This window comes from Ceratotherium simum, chromosome X, assembly GCF_057802395.1.
Source record: "Ceratotherium simum simum isolate JZ-2026a chromosome X, ASM5780239v1, whole genome shotgun sequence".
Taxonomy (NCBI): Eukaryota; Metazoa; Chordata; class Mammalia; order Perissodactyla; family Rhinocerotidae; genus Ceratotherium; species Ceratotherium simum.
This window is the reverse complement of record NC_141940.1, coordinates 31,700,235-31,719,869: the sequence shown is the minus strand read 5'-3', so window position 1 is coordinate 31,719,869 and position 19,635 is coordinate 31,700,235. Positions and strand designations below refer to the sequence as shown.

General features: G+C 38.6%; 1 long non-coding RNA gene across 1 annotated transcript in view; it reads right to left on the bottom strand.

The window, feature by feature from the left end:
* Window positions 1-865: 865 nt before the first annotated feature.
* Window positions 866-19,635, bottom strand: part of LOC147911804 (uncharacterized) — a 36,141-nt gene continuing 17,371 nt past the window's right edge. Inside the window, exons 2-3 of the long non-coding RNA XR_015550685.1 lie at window positions 14,166-14,280; window positions 866-927 (exon numbers count right to left, since the gene is read on the bottom strand). This is a non-coding gene — a long non-coding RNA (uncharacterized LOC147911804). The remainder of the gene's footprint in view (window positions 928-14,165; window positions 14,281-19,635) is intronic.

Here is a 19,635-nt window from a genome sequence, read left to right as displayed (position 1 = left end):
AGGATCTAATTGAGTCCTTTCCCAGCTTCCAGTTGCCTAAAAAATAAAGTTCACATTTCTTAGCTTGACATTTGAAGCCATCCAAAATTAACCCCCTAACAAACTTTCCAGCTTTGTCTCCTACTGCACTAGCTCTCCTCTAACGCTCTCACTCCCTATGTCTCCATTCTGTAGCTGCAGCTAATGCTCCTCAGTTCCTAATTACAACCTGCTCTTTATGCCTTGCTGCTTCACACTCATGTTTTTCACAACTTGGAATGCATCTCTGTCCCTTTCATTCTCCATGACCTAAGCCTCAAGCATTCTTCAAGTTCCAGCATTTGAGCTATTTCCTCCATGAATTTCTCCCAAAGCACTCTGCATGTTCCTGTCCATTCTGTAGGTCTTACTCATTTTGTAACCTCCACAGGGCTTTGCACTAAGTACAGACTACTACATGTTTACTGAATTATTGCTGATTTTCTAATAGAGTAGTTTTTACAATGTTGATGGTTCCTGAATCATAAAAAGGTTTATTTTTTTTATTTATATTGCACTGACAGAAATAGCATTTACTATATGTTAGAGAGGATTTTTTTCCCAAAAGAAGAAAGCTTTCCAGTCAACTACTGGTTAACCAGAAAAGCCAATTAACCAGAAGATCCATTCCTTGCTCTCAATTATACACACCAATGGAGGGAAGCAGTGAGGCAGATGATCTAAAACAGTAGATAATCAAAAATTCTGCCCATTGGCTTGCAGGCTCTCCCCACACATCCTCCCCCTTTCTCTGCCACTGCACTACACACCCCCTGGCCTCTAGCAAACTCATTATCATGATTCTGCTTGGCTTAGGCTACACAAAAATGAGTTTGAATTTTCTGCACACACACTCATTTACCTGACTTGTACCGGCCACCTCCTATCTGCCAGCCACTCAGTGAGGCCCTGGATGGAAGAAGAAAGACAGAGACAAATCATACATAGTCCTTGCCTGGAAATAACTCATAATTTTTAAGTAAAAGGAGTTTGCAATCTAGTTCAACACTGAATTTTTTTTCAATCCCAACACACCAAGGGATTGGACACATCCTTATCCATTGCAATAGCATACAAAACCACAGAAACATAAAATGTCATCATATACTACGGGAAAGTCAAGATCACAAAGCCCAGCTTACTCTGTAATCTGGATAGTGTACTCAGAGGAAGTTGAATGTGGAACGCACGGCTGTGAGGGTTCAAGTGTAGAAAACAAAAGACTGAAAGGCTGGTTGAGGCCAGGTTTGTGAAGAGCCTGGTAAGCCAAGCCAAAGCATTTGGACTTGATCCTGGAGGCAATAGTGAACTGGCAAAGGAAATAACTTTGCATAACGGCAGGGGTGACTGTAGAGTCATGGGAAGGATCTAGCAGCCCTGGGTTAATCATTTGAACCAAAAAAATAAATAAATAATAATCCACAGAGAGAAAACTAAATCTGAGCATTTAAAGGTTTAATTCCCTATTCAAGATAACTTTTTCAGAACTCGTACTGCCTAAGGATTTAGAGATGAGATTGCTACTAAACAAAGTACCTAGCACAGTGCCTTTTACATGATAGGTATTCAGTAAATGACCATCGAATTCAATAGACCAAGAGATGAGGCTTGATAAGAAAGAAAATATATTAAGCAGCCACCTGGGCTGAGCTATAAAAGGCCCACTGAGAGACTATCTCCCTGATGCTCACCAAAAGTAAAGTGAAATCCTATACTCAGGAAGTTGAAAGAAAATCAGGTCAAAATCCTCTGCTTAAAATTCTCAAGTGGCTTCCTGCTGCAATCAGGATTAAGTCCAAACTCATTAGTTAGGGCTAAAAAGCTTTCTATGATTTGGCCCCCACCCTACTTTGCCTGCCTGCTCTCCTAATATTCCCTAACACCAAGCCTCTACTGTAACTGGATGGTCCCCCAAACACCCACTAAAGAAATGTCTATCCTAGTCTGACCATAGACATGCTCTGTAATCTGGAACGTCTTGATTTTTCTCCCAGGAACACTGTGTGATTTCCTATGATGACCAATTATTACTGTGATCTTTTAAAATGCAGAGTGAGAATCACACTGTCTAGTGTGGTAGTGGTTAGCCTTCAGGACTAAGCCAACACTTGGAGCCATTCTTATATAAACAACTTGGTTTGCCCAGTCCCAATGAATGGATAATGTCACAATGCCAGAGACAAAGCTTGTATTACTCTTTAAATACCAATGGACAGAATTACAAATGGGCAGAGCCCTTGGTACACCTGCTACAGCATGCATACATGATCAGAATTAATCTTAATGATTATATGTGCCTGTGCTTATTATCCCTTGGAAGACAACCATGCAGAAGGATGCCCAGGCTGGAAATGAGTTTGTAGTTATTTTAACGATTTGGAATGTATCCATTAATTGAAAAATTCCAAGTAATGGTTTTAGGTTATATTGATGATACTTTAGTACCCCATAACAACAAGTCAAGTATTGACCCTCTAAGTTAAATTTTAAGACAGCTATAACACTTTTTAATTGAGCACCCACTATGTGCCAAGTGCTTTTATATAGGTAATTTCCTTAGCACATAATTATCTCACAGTTATATATTAGCAACCAAAATTTTAATTATGTACTTATTTCTTTTTATTAAATCAATTTTCCTTTCATTTAAGCAGTGGTAACATTTTATCAAATCATAGAACTGAGTTGGAATAACTCTCAAATCTATCTACTTCTCCATATCTCCATCGCCATCACACTAGTAGTCACGAGTCACCATTATCTCTCATCTAGAATATTGCAAAAGTCTTCAGTGGGCTCTTTCAGCTTACACTCTTGCCCACTCCAATCTATTATATACAGAATAGCAAGAGTCATTGTCTTCAAATGTAAGTCACATCACTAAATCTCCTATTTAAAACCATCCAGTGTCTTCCCACTGCATTTTTGTATACTTGAAGGTTGCTAAGAGAGTAGATCTTAAATGTTCTCACCACACACACACAAAGGTAATTATGTGAGGTGATGGAGGTGTAAACCAACCCTATTGTGGTAATCATTTTGCAATATATGTGTGTATCAAATCATCACGTTGTACACCTTAAACTTATGCAACAATATATGTTAATTATATCTCAATAAAGCAGAAATAAATAAACAAACAAGTAAAAAAGCAAACTCCTTACTGTGCCTATGAGGCCCTGCATGATCCTCCCTAAGCTCTAGGATTTCTGTGCTCAAAGCCTAGAGAGCCAGGGCTCAGTTGGTTGAAGAACAGACTAGGACCTGGAGCCTAGACAGCCAGATCAAAGTAAGGTAGACTATCTGTGAAAGTCCCAGTAAGAGATGGTGGAAGGAGGCATCATGAGCAAATGCCTGCAGAGAGATTGTTGCTAAGGGGCATATGACCTTTAGGGGCTTAGAAATGAATGAAAAATACCCACTTGAGACTAGAGATCACCTTTCATTTTGCTTTGATTGCATTTTCAGACAGACTTGCTATTGTCAAACCCCTCTACTTGTGCTCTGGATTTCATTCTATTTTACCTACTCAAGAATTTCAGTCCTATAATTATGCCCTCTCCTGCAACTTCAGTTTCTCCCTCTCTACTAGATTGTTCTTATCTGCATACAAACATGACATAGTGTCTCCTATCTTTAAAAAAAACATACCTTGATCTTCCATCCCCTTCTATATATGATCAATTGCTCTGATCCCTTTCCCAGCACCATTTCTTCAAAGAGCTGTGTATATCTGTCCCTGCTTCTTCACATCCCGTTCTCTCTTCAGCCCACTCCACTCAGACGTCTGTCTGCACTCTACCAGTGAAACCGCTATAGTCAAAGTCATCAATGACATTTCATGTAGTGAAATCCAATGGCCACTTTCACTCTTACTTAATTTCTCAGTAGTATTTGGCATAGTTGGCCACTCCCTTCTCTTTAAAATACTTTTTTCATGTGCCTTCCTTGACACTATGCCCTTAGTTTTCTTCCTACTGGTTGTTTCTACTCAATCTCTATTGCTGGATCCTCCTCTGCTAGAGCTCCTAATGTTAAAGTGTCCTAAGGATCAAACCTAGGCACCATTCTCTAATCTATCTACACTCCCTCTAGGTAATCTTATGCAATCCCATAGATTTAAGTATAATCAATATACTTTCATTTATATGTATAATCAATGTATAAGTATAATCAATATACTTTCAAATTTATGTTTCTAGTCCTAAACCACCTTGACATTTGCATTTGCATGTATGATAGGCATCTCAAACTTAAAATGTCCGAAAAGAACTAACAAGTTCTCTCTCTCTCTTTCCAAGTTCTTCACTAGTCTTCCCCACTTCAGAAAGCAGTATTACCAAATATACGCAACGGCCAATCCAAAATCTAGCGGTCATCCCTGATCCACTCTTTCCTTCATCACCTCCTAGCATTCAGCCCATGAATAAGTACTGTTGATTCTACTTCTCTGCCCTCATTCATACCACTCTATGTCCATTCATCTACTATGCTTCATTCAAAGTGCCCTTCTTTCTGTCTTTAAAAACACCAACTGGTAACTGTCTTAGAACCTTTGCACCCATTGTTCTCGTTTTCTGGAATGTTCTTCCTCCGAATTTTCACATTCCTGTCTCCTTTGAATCATTCAATTCTAAGCATAAAAGTCACCTCCTCGGAAATGCTGTCTCTGACAACCCAATCAAAAATAGTCTTCCAGGCACTCTCCCATTACTGTCTTTTAATTCACTGCATATCACTTACTATTATCTGATATTTTCTTGCATATGTACTTTTTTATGTATTCATTACTAATCTCCCTCCAACTAGAACATAAGCTCCATGACTGCGGGGAGCATGATTTTCCTTTTTCTACACTATATTTCTATTGTCAATAAAAGTGCCTAGCACTTAATAGGCACTCAAAAATTGTTGAATGGAAGAATTAACATACAAAATTTCTAGGATAACGGATTTTCACAGAAGCAAGATTTTCTTTTTTTTCTTTCTTTTTTTTTTTTGTGAGGAAGATCAGCCCTGAGATAACATCTGTGGCAATCCTCTTTTTGCTGAGGAAGATCGGCCCTGAGCTAACATTTATTACCAATCCTCCTCATTTTTTTCCCTTTTTCTCCCCAAGGCCCCAGTAGATAGTTGTATGTCATAGTTGCACATCCTTCTAGTTGCTATATGTGGGACGCCGCCTCAGCATGGCCAGATAAGCGGTGCATCGGTGCACGCCTGGGATCCGAACCCTGGCCGCCAGTAGCAGAGCGCGCGCACTTAACTGCTAGGCCACAGGGCCGGCCCCGAGATTTTCTTGAATAGAACAGGAAAGAAGGAATGGGAAATATGGTGAAAAAGTAGGGACAAATAAAAGAATGGGACATAAATCAATGCACCATAACAACAATGTTGTTAGGAATTACAGAGAAGGACTATAAGAACTTTTTACATTATAACTTTCCCTCTTTATTTCTCCATGATTAGAAGTAAAAGCCTTAAAAAGAACTGGGCCTATGGACTTGTCTTTGAGGTTAACAAGCAATGTGTGGGCAGGTAAGACTGTCTCATTCCCTAGTCAGTCTTTGAGAGAAGAATTCCAAGAGCTAACTTTGGTGGCCATAGCTACGAAGAGGCAAGGAAAACAGATAAAGTGCCTGTTTGCTGAGGCATAAAAAAAGAGAGAGAGATAAGCACAAGGACTCAGGATTTGAGAAGTGGCCTTGGGAGGAATTTTTCTGACACAAAGCTAGAAGAATGGGACAGCTGGTTGAGGTAAGCAGAAGGTCAGCATGAGGATCATCCATCAGTAGGAAGACAGTGATTAGTCTGGCAGATAGATGGGACACAGCATTAGACATCTAGAAACTTCTTGTCTGGTAACAGTTAGAGGAGAGTAACCCAATGGGTTAAAGTCTGAGGCAGAACTCCAATCTCGAAGAGGGCTAGAGAAAGAACAAGGCTGGAACCTAGGCCCAAAAGATTCAAGGCAGAGTGCCTACCACAAAAACTGAGTTATAAGGACTGGGACCAAAAAAAGGTCTTTGTCACAAGAACAAAAGAAAATCTGAATTGTTAGACTGACAGACGAGGGCAGATCACGATCAAATGTAATGCCTAGGATGCTAAGTTACTGCCCTAGGGCACCTCAAAATCCCAGTGTCTCAGACAGGACTGGCCCCAGAGCCTAGAGCTAGGCTGAACTTGCAAGTGATTAAAAATGCCCTCAGTTGTGAGGACTGGAGAGCTCTGGAGACAGAGAGCCCAGCAGGTCATCACTGAATGTGATGCAAGACACATCTCTGTGGCCAAGGCTTTCTTGGATGATTTAAATAGCCCAACATGAGTATGAGATTCATTAGTGGTTGAAGGCACCTAATTACGTTGGTGAGAGGCCACCAGGAATCAGTCCTTAATTACTCCCAACCACCTGCTCTCCCACAAGTCCAGCCAAAACTGGAGATTCTCCTTGGATTCTCTTGATTGTCCTGCTGCTTCTGGGAACCCAATAGCCTATTTCAGACATCAACAGAAGATGAACTGCCTCCAGAGGAGTTAGGGTGTTAGTCTCCAAAGGTTTGCAAGTGTGAGCTCATGCCTCCTGCCTTTGCAGCTAAACTCCAAAATGTGGCTTTCTTAGCAATGCTTCTGAGTTTGCATTTGTTATAAATCGAACAGTTTCTCCACACATTAACATACACAGAGTATTGAAATAAGTGCAGCCAAGAAATAAAAATTTAATAGAGTTTTGTGTTCTTTCAGCTTGGAGGTGGCATGTGGAAGCTTGCTAAGCCAATTTAATTTCCCTTACCTTGTGTAGTCGGTAATTGCATTTATTCTTAGACAAAGGAGTGATTATGATTATTTAGCATTAGAGATATTTGATAAAGATAATGAAGTTTAGCCAAGTAATAGGAACCTTAGATGCCAAATACATTGTAGTCAGCCTGTCACTTTGTTTTTATAAGTGTACTTCGAAGACTTCAAACAGCTATTATGTTAAACTGGCACTCAATCCAAAGGGCCTTGTTCAGCTGAGAAGTGCCAGGTTGCTCAGATTCTAGAAATCTAAAACCTCTTTCCAGCTGCTCAGTGCTTTCCTGCATTGAAGGTACTAAAAGGCCTGAGATGCCTAAATACCTCCAAAGAGAAAGCATATTCCCCCCATCAGATTGCAGTTGATATAAGTTATCTACATTTGGTTTGGTCAGTAATCTCATAAGTAGTTGGGATTCAGTGTCTCCAATAAGCTGAATATGGCTTATATCATATGCCTCCTTCAAAAGTCAGCTCAAGCCTGACTTTCTCTGTGAAACCTCTCCCGACCACACTCGGGTAGACTGAGCCAGCCTTCCTGAACTGTCACTACACCTCCATGGCAAACCTCCATTATAGCAATTATAACACAGTACTGTATTCATTTGCTAACCTCTATGTTGTTTAACTAGACCATGAGATTCTTGAGAGCAAAGGGCCATTTTATTTATCTATGAATCACCAGAGTCTAGCATGGTACCTGGCACATAGAGGTGATCCATAAATGTTACTTGCATGTTGAATGAAATAAAATGTTACAGAAACACATGCTTAACCTAATTTGTTTGACTCAAGTATCTCCCACCCATTCATCTGTTCACAAATGGCATTTAAAGGATGCTGCTCTAAATTAGTAAAGATTAGTAAAAATTCTCTATTGATCTCATGTTCTGTGCCTCATAGTGTGGAGGATAAAAGACATGGAATCAGCCCTCTAAGGGCTTATAATGTTATTGGGGAGAGAGTACGGGAAATCCTAAAAAAGCCTGCTGGCATTTTTTCGTAAGTCGGGTTCAAAGATAGATGAGAGGATGGAGGACCAGAGTAGCATTGAGGAGGAAGGATTGGAGCTGAACCTTGAAAAATCAGTTTGGCAACAACAAAGGATAATAGGCTGAAGGCAAAGCAAGCAAAGGAAGGCCAAGAAATGGGAACAAATGTAGCATGCAATGTTAGACAGTGAAGAGCTAATTTTGATAGGCAACAGAAGGGCATCGACAGTTTTGGAGTAAAGCATGGGAATGAATAAAGGACACTGAAGGACGATGACAAAATAACATCAATAAACAGTATGATCTTGTGAGGAAAAACTGAGAGTGGGTGTCCTAGAGGAATATATTCTCTATCTTCACATACCATGATAGATACTACAAGAGAATGACTTTTCTTTCCCTTTGCAGGGCTCTGCATGAGAAGTCTTCACCTACACCCCCTCATCAGGTAGGCTTCTTTTGCAAGGCATAACAGTAAAGTCTGTCCTGGGGTAGAGAGTGATTGAAAGGTTCTTGTGTTCTAGCGGAGCAGGAGGAAGAGTCTCACCATCACTGCCCCTTGCAAAACTCTCTGCTGTGAGATGGCTAGATTGAAATCCCATGGTAGTAGGGATACTCTGTCTTGTGCACTGCTGTATCAACAGCATCTAGCACAGTGACTGACACAAACTAGACACTCATTAAGTGCATTAAGTCACTGATTGAAACAATACTGTAGAACTTAGCATAGTCGATCGTGCAAAATAAATATTGGCCGTATCTATTTAACTATTCTGATACCCAGTACATTGATTTAACGTACATATAGCTGGACATGAATGCTAGGTACAGGCAGTAGAGGCAGAATGAGATAGTCTCTGACCTCAAGGGGCATGGTGTGACAGGTTGGATGGGGCACGTATGCACACACACCTATGCACTAATGGAGAAACCCCCCTTTCTGCAGCTGCCTCATGCAACATCTATAGCACCATTTCTGAAAGTCTCAAATCATGTTCTAATTATTTCTTACTATATGGTTAGTGGGGGAGATAAATGATAGACATCATCTTCATTTTACAGACAAGGAACACAGAATTATTAAAAATAGAAAATTAGCAATCATCTGGATTTTCTATCACCTTACATGGAAGCAGGAGACCAGAGTAAGGCTATCAAAGATGTGTATCTCTCAAGAGGCTGGGTACAGGAAATGGAAGTACACTGGCCTGTGAAGACAGGTGAAGAAACGATAATCTCAGGTGGTGGCACCTTCAAAAGCATGCTCAAATAGCTGCAACAGATCTCTCTCAAACAACAGATATAGAGAAACACTGCCCCAGGCTCAAGGTTCAGAGGGCCTCTGCATAAGGACTACTATGATAATTGGACTAAGGCTATACTAAAAAAGAGAGGTAAGAAAGCTTTTTGGACTGTGAGGAAGAAGGCCTTGCTTAATGAGAGCAGCCAGCCACATTCATTTGACAACATACTTTAAGCACATCTTATATGCCAGGCTCTGTTTAAGTCTAAGAATACATAAACCATAAGATACAGTTCTTTCTCTTGAGGAACTTGGGAGCCAGTGAAAGAAACAAACAAGCAAATGGGTAATGTCCATTATGGGAACCAATAGTCAGTGTCATTGGAATACTATCTCTTAGTATCTACTATAGACAAACATTGCCACATGTTTACAACGTGGCATTTTTACAAGGATAATCCCTGTAGTAATGTTCATAAAAGCAAAAATCAGGAGACAACCTAAATGTCTTTCAATACCAGAATGTCTGCATACACTTGTAGCATGGCCATACTATGTAATAGTGAGCAGTAATTAAAAAGAATAAGATAAATCTTTATATTCTGACATAGATCTCCAAGACATACAACTGAATCAAAAAGCAAGTTGCAGAATAATATATACAGTGGGAGTGGGTATCATAGAGAACTTTAGCTCTATCTGCAAGGATTTAAATTTTTAAACAATTTTTAATTAGATGATTATATACTAAGGTATTAGTTGAGTAGTTAAAAACAATTCAAAGTATGTGTATAGTTAAAATTGTCTTAATCTCTATATCACATTTCTCCTTCCCAGTATTTTTTGTCTTTTTCATTCTTAAATGGGTAAGAATGGGGGAGGTAGAAGGAAAAATGTTCTCAGAATGGAAAGCAACATGTGCTAAATCATGAAAGACTGAGAAAACAAAATAATGCTAGATCACAGGGCATGAGGGGCGATGGGTGTAGGGGTGAGTGGTGGGGAAGCTGCGGGGTGAGATGAAAATGAAATGATAGGGCCAGATCATAAAGGTATATATATGCCAAGCTACAGAGCTTGCACGTCATTCTGAAGGTGCTGGGAAATCATGGAATGGACTTGAAGAAGGTAAGTTTTAAACAGGTCCTTCTGGTTATGGTGTGGAGAAAAGATTGAAAGGACGGGGGGCAGCAAGAAGGTCTTTGTAGGACTCTTAAGAGAGAAACGTTGAAGTCAAGAATTGAGATCATGGCAATGGAATGGACAGAAAGGACCCCTGAGATAAAGTAGCATCCATAATTGCTGATTAGAGGTGGTTGATGCTGGTCTGGGAGAGAATATTGCCAAGAATGTTGTGAAATTTTACGGCTTGGGCAATTAGGTAGATAGTGATACGATTGACTGAAGTAAGAAATCAGGAGAAGTAGCTGATTTGGAGTGATGGGGAGGGGACTGAAGAGTTGTCTTTTGAACATGCTGAATTTGAGGTACCTGTGAGATGGCCATATAGAGATGTGACTGTAGGTTCATCTATGTTATCACAAACAGCAGAATTTCCTTCTTTTTAAAGGCTGAATAATATTCCTCTGTGTGTGTGTGTGTCTGTCTGTCTGTCTGTCTGCCTGTCTCCCACATTTTCTTTATTCATTTGTCCATCACAGAACATTTAGGTTGCTTCCATATCTTGGCTATTGTGAATAATGCTGCAATGAACATGGGAGGGCAAATGTGTCTTTGAGATTTTGTTTTCATTTCATTGGCTATATACCCAAAAGTGATATTGCTGGATCATATGGTAGTTCTATTTTTAATTTTTTGAGAAACTTCCACACTGTTTTCCGTAATTTCTGTACCGGTTTAAATTCCCACCAATGGTGCACCAGGGTTCCTTTTTCTCCACATCCTTGCCAGTACTTATCTCTTTTCTTTTTAATAATAGCCATTCTAACAGGTGTGAGGTGATATCTCATTGTGGTTTGATTTGCATTTCCCTGATGATTAGTGACATTGAGCATCTTTTCATGTACATATTGGCCATTTGTATGTTCCTTTTTTTTTTTTGAGAAATGTCTATTTAGCTCCTTTGCCCATTTTTTAATCTTTTTGTTTTTGTTGTTGTTGTTGTTATTTAGTTGTTTGAATTCCTTATATATTTTGGATATTAATCCCTTATCAGATATATGGTTTGCAAATATATTCTCCCATTCAGTAGACTGCCTTTTCATTCTTGATTGTCTTCTTTGCTGTGCAAAAGCGTTTTAGTTTGATGCAATTCCACTTATCTATTTGTGATTTTGCTGCCTGTGCTTTTGGTGTCGTGACAAAAAAAATCATTGCCAGGCCCAATGTCAAGAAGTGTTTTCCCTGTTTTATTCTAGCAATTTTACAATTTCAAATTTAAGTCTTTAATCCATTTTTAGTTAATTTTTGTATTTGGTGTGATATAAGGGTCCAAAATCATTCTTCTGCATGTAGATATCCAGTTTTCCCATCACCATTTATTGAAGAGGCTATCCTTTCCCCATTGTGTGTTCTTGGCTCCCTTGTTGAAGATCAGTTGACTGTAAATATGTGGATTTATTTCTGGGCTCTCTATTCTATTCCATTGGTCTATATGCCTGTTTTATGCCAGTATCATGCTGTTTTGATTACTGTCATGCTAAGTGAAATAAACCGGACACAGAAAAACAAATACTGCATGATCTCACTTATATATGGCATCTAAAATAGTCAAATTCATAGATGCAAACATTAAAATGGTGGTTGCCAGGGGCAGGAGGGAGGGGCAGAGGAGATGTTGAGCAAAGGGTACAAAGTTTCAGTTATGCAAGATGAATGCATTCTGGGGATCTAATATACAGCATGGTGACTACAGTTAACAACACTGCATTGTATACTTGAAATTTGCTAAGAAGGTCTATCTTAAGTGTTCTCACCACACTGAAAAATAAATGGTAAATATGTGAGATGATATGTTATTTAACTTGAGTGTGGTGATCATTTCACAATGTATACATATATCAAAACATCAAATCGTACACCTTAAATATATACATTCCTATTCATCAATTATATCTCAATAAAGCTGGAAAAATAAACCTTAAAGACTTAAAATTTTAAAAAGATATGACTAAGCAGTCAGACATATAGATCTGGACTTGAGAGGGCTATGAAATATGATCATCAGTATATATAACTTCAGTTTCAGTCATGGAAATGGATGAGATAACAAAAGGAGAGTTTGTACAGATAGAATAGAATTGGGCTGAAGATTGAATTCTGGAGAACACCAATGTTTAAAGGACAAAGTAAAGGAAGACCAGAAAGACACAAAAAAACTGGTCATAAAAGGAGAGAAATTAAAATAGAGTTTCAAGACAGAAGAGTTTGTCAATACTGCCGCATGTAGACAAGAAGGACAGTAAGACAAGTATTGCAAGTACCCATTGGAGTTCTCAACAATGAAGCCTTTGGTGATTTCAGTGAGAACATTTTGGAGAGGAGGGTGGTAGACAGAATAAAGTCCCCCATGTCCTAATCCCTGGAGCCTGTGAATATGTTAGGTTACATGACAAAGGGGGCTTTTCAGATGTGATTAAACTAAGTAACTTGAGGAGGTTAGCCAGGATTATCCAGGTGAGCCCAATCTAATCACCTGGGTCTTTAAAGGTGAAGAATCTTTCTTCACCAAAGAATGTGGGCAGCCTCTACAAGCTAGAGATGGCAAGGAAACAAATTCTCCCCTAGAGCTTCCAGAAAGGAATGCAGCCCTGTCCTCACCTTAATTTTAACCCAGTGAGACCATGTCATACTTCTGTGGAACTGTAAGATAATAAATGGGTGTTGTTTTAAGCCACTAAATTTGTGGTAATTTGTTACAGCAGCCATAGGAAACTAATATGGAGAGAGGGGACAGTAGTCAGGACAGAAGCCAGATCACAGTGGCATGAACAGTGACTGGGAGGTGAGAAAATACAGATGATGAGTGAAGGCAATTTATTCAAAAAATTTGATTTTTAAGTGAAAAGAGAGCATTAACAGGAAGAACACAGAGTTTTGAAGGAGTTTTGTGATAGTGTTTAAGAGGGGGAACATATTGTTGGGGAAGAGGAAGAATCCCCCTCCACCCTTTCCCTTAAGGTTCTTCTGGCTGGCCAAATAATTAAAAGACAAGTTAGCAGGAGAAAATAATACCAAATTTAATAACACATACACATGGGAGAAACCAGGGAAACTGAGTTTCTCAACAAAATGGCAGAGCTTCTCATCTTAAATACTATCTTCAGCTAAAGACAAAGGAGGATGCTGGGGTGGGGGGTTTGGGATTTCAGAGAGGAAGAAGACAATTTACATGGAGTGGGAAATGTAAATGTTTGTCAGACAATTCTTTACAGGGCCACCTATAGAAAATGTGGCTGGAGAGACAGAAATCACAGTAATCACAAGTATGTAGATTTAAGTCCTTTCTTTCCTTACTAATAAGAGTTTCCAGAGATAAGGCCTACACCCCCCCCCCACTTCCCAGTACACAGAGGGAGATACCTTTACAAATGTAAATGTTTAGTAAACAGAACTTTGATAAGAATGGGCTTAGCGAGGACCCTGCCAGTCCGTTCACACTCAAGTTAAATTCCTTTAGGCAGTTAGTGGGGGAGGTCAAATGTCCATCAGAGAAAATAATCAAGATAAAGAGATATATTTTGGGGTGGCCAAATTTTGATCTCCCACAGTCCTGCCTTTGAAACTAAAAGTTTCTCAGTCCTTTTGAAACTTAAAGAAGTTTCATAGTCCAGAGCTGAGTTGGTAGATTGTTTCATCTCACTGAATACATTTCTTAGTCCTGATAACAGATCAGTTCGATTAAGTTCATTTTAGAAGGTGGTGATGCAGGCGGGCTCCCAAAGTTAGGCCTATATTGTGGAAGCAAGCAATCAGGTATTAATAAGAAGCATTTTTATGGAAACAAAAGAAAAACAAGGTTAATGGTTGGAGCAAATTGTAAACCAGTTCCTGAGCCCAGGGCGCAGCCAGTCAAGAAGATTTCTAGATGTGAGGGTCAAAGCATCTTTTGCCGTTTGAAATATCTCTGATGATGTCATCGGGTGTCCACGTACCTTTCTGAGTGGCTTACACAGCAACAAACATGAATCTCTCTTAAGCTTATATCAAGTTGTCCAGCTTTAGTTTGCAAGGCTTCAGGAAATAGGGCAGGTTCAGTTCTCAACGACTCTGAATGAAAATGACAGAAAAAATCAAAAACATTAGTTTGGAGATCTATGGCCAGATATTTCAGGAGACTAGAATAAATCAGGATCCAGTCCAGTCAACAGATATAAAACAAAAGCCTCAAAAGACAATTAACAAAACTAGGATCTAATATCCACAAATGTGTACTATAGTTTCCATTGAAATAATTTTTTCTCTAAAATCACCCTCATTTTTATCAAAGATAGCCAAAGTAAGACTAGCTAGTTTGTAAACTAAGTCTAGTTTTAATAAACTTGGTCCAAGTATTTACATAAGTACAGCAAGAATAGTAATTGATCATATAGGCTCTTTTAAATCTGCTTTGCTGGAACTTTTTATAAGGAATCTCAGACCAACCTTTAAAGGCCTCTCGAGGCCAGGAAAGCCAAGCCAAGGATTTTGTCATTAGACTTCACCTGTAATACCTACAAATTTGGGTGAATTCCTCTCTTCTTGAGGTTTCCCCAAAATATTTCGAGGTTCCTTGCACCTGCCAAATAAGTGACATTCCTTACTTATCCTAGTAAGTGTTGTTTGGAACATAAGGTACCAGGCCAATATTTCCACATGGCTTTATTCCATAAAGTCCAATCTTCATTCCTCAAAAGCTTTCTTGTCATATCTGAGTCTGTATGTTTTTCTTAAATATAATATTCTAGTCAAAGCTTTGGTAATATAACCTGTGTTTCCAATTGTGTCCTGTTATAAGGAGAACAGTTTCTTATTGAACTTATGCAAATAACTATATTGCCATGAAAACAATACTCACTCCCTAAGAGTTTTCAAATCCTGAAGGGATCAGGTAGGGAGAAAAAGATAAATGTTTCAATTCTGCTTACAAAGATATAATTTACCAAATTGCTATGTTATAGCTAGCTCAGGAGAGAAGAGGAAAAGTTTTCTTTAAATCTGAAAAAGCAAAACATTAAAAATTCAGCAATATTTCAAATGAAAAATTATAAAAATTATAATCATCCTCATCAGTTTATTCAGTCCTGTGTAATCAATTCTTGATCCCGATCTTTTTGCTAGCTGCTTCATGAAGTCATCAGTTTCTCCATCAGAGTTCTGTAATTTTTTACCAAGTTCAGTTTTATGATCTGAAAGTTTATCAGAAGCCTGTATTCTAGAGTAAGTGCCAGAGTCCTTTCTATGAATTTCTCTGAAGATGAAACCTATTTTGCAAAAGCATCAGAGCAAAGAAATAACTGTCTGCAACCAACAAGACCCCAAAATGGCAATTGACAAAGAAATTTGGTTAATTTTGTGACGTTTAAAACTTTAAAATAATAGAAGCAGACTGATAACCAGGACAGATCACAATTTCAGTAATGTTATACAATTTCAAAACATCTTATCAATTACATTCACCCACTTAATACCACCTAAGAAGGTTTATTATAAACACTTGATCAAGTATGAAACAATGTTCATTATGAAACAGCTAGGGCAGACAGAGAGTTAAAATAGTCAGAAAAACCTTAACAGAGAGACCTCAGTCCTTTTGAACATAGAAAATTATTTTAACAAAACACAGATTTTATGTCTTTTAGGTAGACTTACTCAAAGGTTAGGAGAAACCTTTTATAACCTCTCAGACAAAAAGTTCAAGAAAAATTATCCTTTTAAGAGAAGACTAAATTTTAATTTTGCACCAACTTACTTTTGACATTAAAACTCATTTACTTAATTGGATTCATTTTAATCTTAGCCAACCTGACCATGCATAAAACTCTTTAGGGTTTTACTTTCACAAACTTTTAGTCACTTACTTTTTACATTTAGAATTTGTCCCATGAGTTCCTTTCTTCCCATCTAGTACTTTGGAATAATTTATCTTTCTTAACCAAACAAAATATTTCCAATTTTTATGTCTTATTTACTAAAAACACATACCTTACTTTCCTTGAATACAAACATATTTTCTTTATTAATTTCTAGCAGCTTTAATCACATATTACAACTTTAAACCCTTAGAAACCTTAATTTGTAAGTAAAAACTAAGTAAGCAATTATAAACTTTCTATTACATTAGCATTCTGTGACTTGGAAAATTTATAAACTCTTCATAATTTCTAGAAACGTGTTACTTTATAGTACAAATTTTTAATAAAACACAGACATGTTTACTAATAGACCCAAAACATCTTTTAGTTTTCCTGTAATAAGCCAAAAGTAGATAAACCTATATTTAGCAATCAATGTCTAATATTTTATTTGGAAATGATCTACTCAATGAATTTTTATCATAATATTTATCAAAACTCTAAAGTTTTAAGTCACCAAAAAGAATTTGGAAGCTATATACACCATAACACATAATTATTGTTAAAAGTTCACCTAACATTTATCTTTTTCGCATCTATTTAGTTACGTGTTCCCAATAATTATTTAGATTGCCTAGAAGACTTCATGAGACATGAGATAAAATTAGCCATCATTTAAGTTATTATTTTTGTTAACCAGTTCTGTAATAGAAACAACATCAGTTTCTTTGACGAATAAAGGCTGCATGTCTGCGTTATATCCCATGCTGAGACACAATGTCTATTCCCATAATACAATCAGGCAAAAAGAGAAGACACGCAAAGTTGATGTAACCCTTTTATATGAATTAGCTCAAACATTCCAACCTTTATAATCTTATCAACACTTACACTTTTACATTTTCTCAGTTCAATTGTAACCTGAGTCAGGGTCTTAAGGCTACTCAAATTTTTCCTTTTTTTTTTCAGGCCTTTACTTAGGTACCAATAACACAATTATGTGAGAGCTCTCAAAAATTTTTCTTCCTCAATTTAGAAGTTTTTCCAATTTAAATGATCCATCGTCTGGCCACATTGACGAGTAGGATCTTAATCTTAACAGCGACTCATCCCAAGCTTTAACTATGGACGCAAGAGGCGTCCCCAGAAGAAATCCAGAGAATTCACTTCCAAAAATAAGAAAGCATAACAAGAGATGACAAAAGCCCCTTATAAAGCAAATGGGACCCCTTATGACAAACTTCCCTGAGAGCAGGCACAGCCGGACAAAGAGAGTGTCCCCCGGAATCTCAGTCTTCTTGACTGGCCGCTGTCGTCGGGGGAAGAGAGAGAATCTCCCTGTGCCCTTTTCTTTAAGGTTCTTATGGCTGGCCAAATAATTAACAAGACAGGTTACCAGGAGAAAATAATACCAAGTTTAATAACATGTATACATGGGAGAAAGCAGGGACACTGCGTTTCTCAACACAATAGCAGAAATTCTCGTCTTAAATACCATGTTCAGCCAACGACAAAGGAGGATGTTGGGGGTGGGGGGAGTCAGTTACAGGAGATTACCACTAAAGCACAGTAAACAAGAGTAAGGTTATTATGCAGCTTGAAGGCCTGAACTTCCACATTGATAAGCCTCTAGAAATGAGGCCATCCCCCTCTCTTCCCAAAACAGAGAGGGAGATACCTTTACAAATGGAGATTTCCCTTATAAATGTAAATGTTTGTCTGGCAACTCCTTGCAGGGCCATCCAGAGAATGTGGCCAGAGAGACAGAACTTCCAATAAGATGGGCTTGTTGGTGCCTTTCCTATTGTAACATTTATCCTACATTATCTTTACAGCCATCATGATAGAAGATCTGTTCCAGAAAGGAGCCACCATGTCAAATTCTTTAGGCAGTTAGCGGGGGAGGTCAGATGTCCCTCAGAGAAAACAATCAAGGTAAAGAGATATATTTTAGGATGGCCAAATCTTGATCTCCCACACCGCCAAGACACACGCCGGTACATATATCCTCCAGATGGCGGAGACCAGAAAGGTCACAAAGCCAAGCTCTCAAGACATAGAACAAGGCAAAAGCCCAGACAACAGGCTTGTAGAGATGCCTGTGTAAATGACAAAAAGAGAGACAGGGACAAAGACTATTTCTGGAAGGAAAAGGATCAATTATCCTATGGGCACCCAACCAGATCCTAGAGTCACTGAGTCCAAGAAGCTAGTTTCACCAATATTTTCTCCTGTTAATCTAAATTTAGAAAGAAAAAAAACTTACCACTCTTGCTTCCATTAGACCCTGCAGGCAGAGATCCGGGAAGATGACATAGTAAGAACTCTCACCTCCTGCTGGCTCTTGTCAGGGGTCCGGGACCTCTCCGCTGCAGTAGTCCAGGAATGAGCAGTGTCCAGCCAGTGAAATTTTTGCCCTGCATTGGGCGCCAGAACTGTTGGGGAAAAGGGAGAATCCCCCTCCGCCCTTTCTCTTAAGGTTCTTATGGCTGGCCAAATAATTAAAAGACAGGTTAGCAGGAGAAAATAATACCAGGTTTAATGGGGGAGGTCAAATGTCCATCAGAGAAAATAATCAAGGTAAAGAGATATATTTTGGAGTAGCCAAATTTTGATCTCCCACAATATGAGTATATTTAAACGCTGATAGGAAAGAGGAGAGGTAGAAGACATAGATAAGAGAGAGGGTAAGAATGGAAAGAAGTTCTTGGGAAGGCAGCAGGTGAAGCCTATGGCAAATGGAAACACAGGAGCAGCTAGCGATGCCAAACCACACAGAGTTTCAGAAAGCAAAAAGGGACTGGGTGAGGGAGGGGGGGATTTGTGGACTTAGGGTGCTGATCGCAGGAACTCAATATTATCATCACATGCACCACGTGGTTGTCCTTTTGTGAGCAGTTAAGATTTAGAAAGCCTGGGAAAAGAGGCAATTGAGGTCCAGAGAAACGAAGTGACTTGTTCTGAATCACATAGAGATCTCTTGAAGTTTCAATTTCCTCAGCTGTGACATATTAAATGTGATAATGCATGTAAAGTGCAGTATCTCGCACATGGTAAATGCTCAATACAATATGGCAGTTATTATTATAGGATACATTATTATACCTCTGACAGCCTGTATAGCTAGAGTTTAGAAGCACAGGATATCTAGTCAGACAGACCTAGGTTTGAGTTTCAGTTTTGTCACTTACTTGCTATGTGGCTTTGAGTGTAGTGATTAATTCATACATACTAGTCAGGTATTCTGGTCAGACTTCTATACTCTTTCCACTATGCCACACTACCTACCTTTAAATAATTATAGAAATACGCACTCTGGGGCTGAGAATTGAATCATGTGTTCTGTCAAGCCCTAATATTGTTAGAAGGTTTACTATTGAAGGGGAGCAGAATTTGCCACCTCAAAATATGCCTGTTTAGCATATTATTTTAGACTGGTTATTTTTAAGAAACAGAAGACACAGGAGAAGCTCTTAAAACCTAGTACAAGTTACTCTTTTGAAAGAGACATTTACATGTAGAAGGGAAATCTCCATTTGTAAGGGTGTCTCCCTTTCTGTACCAGGAAAGG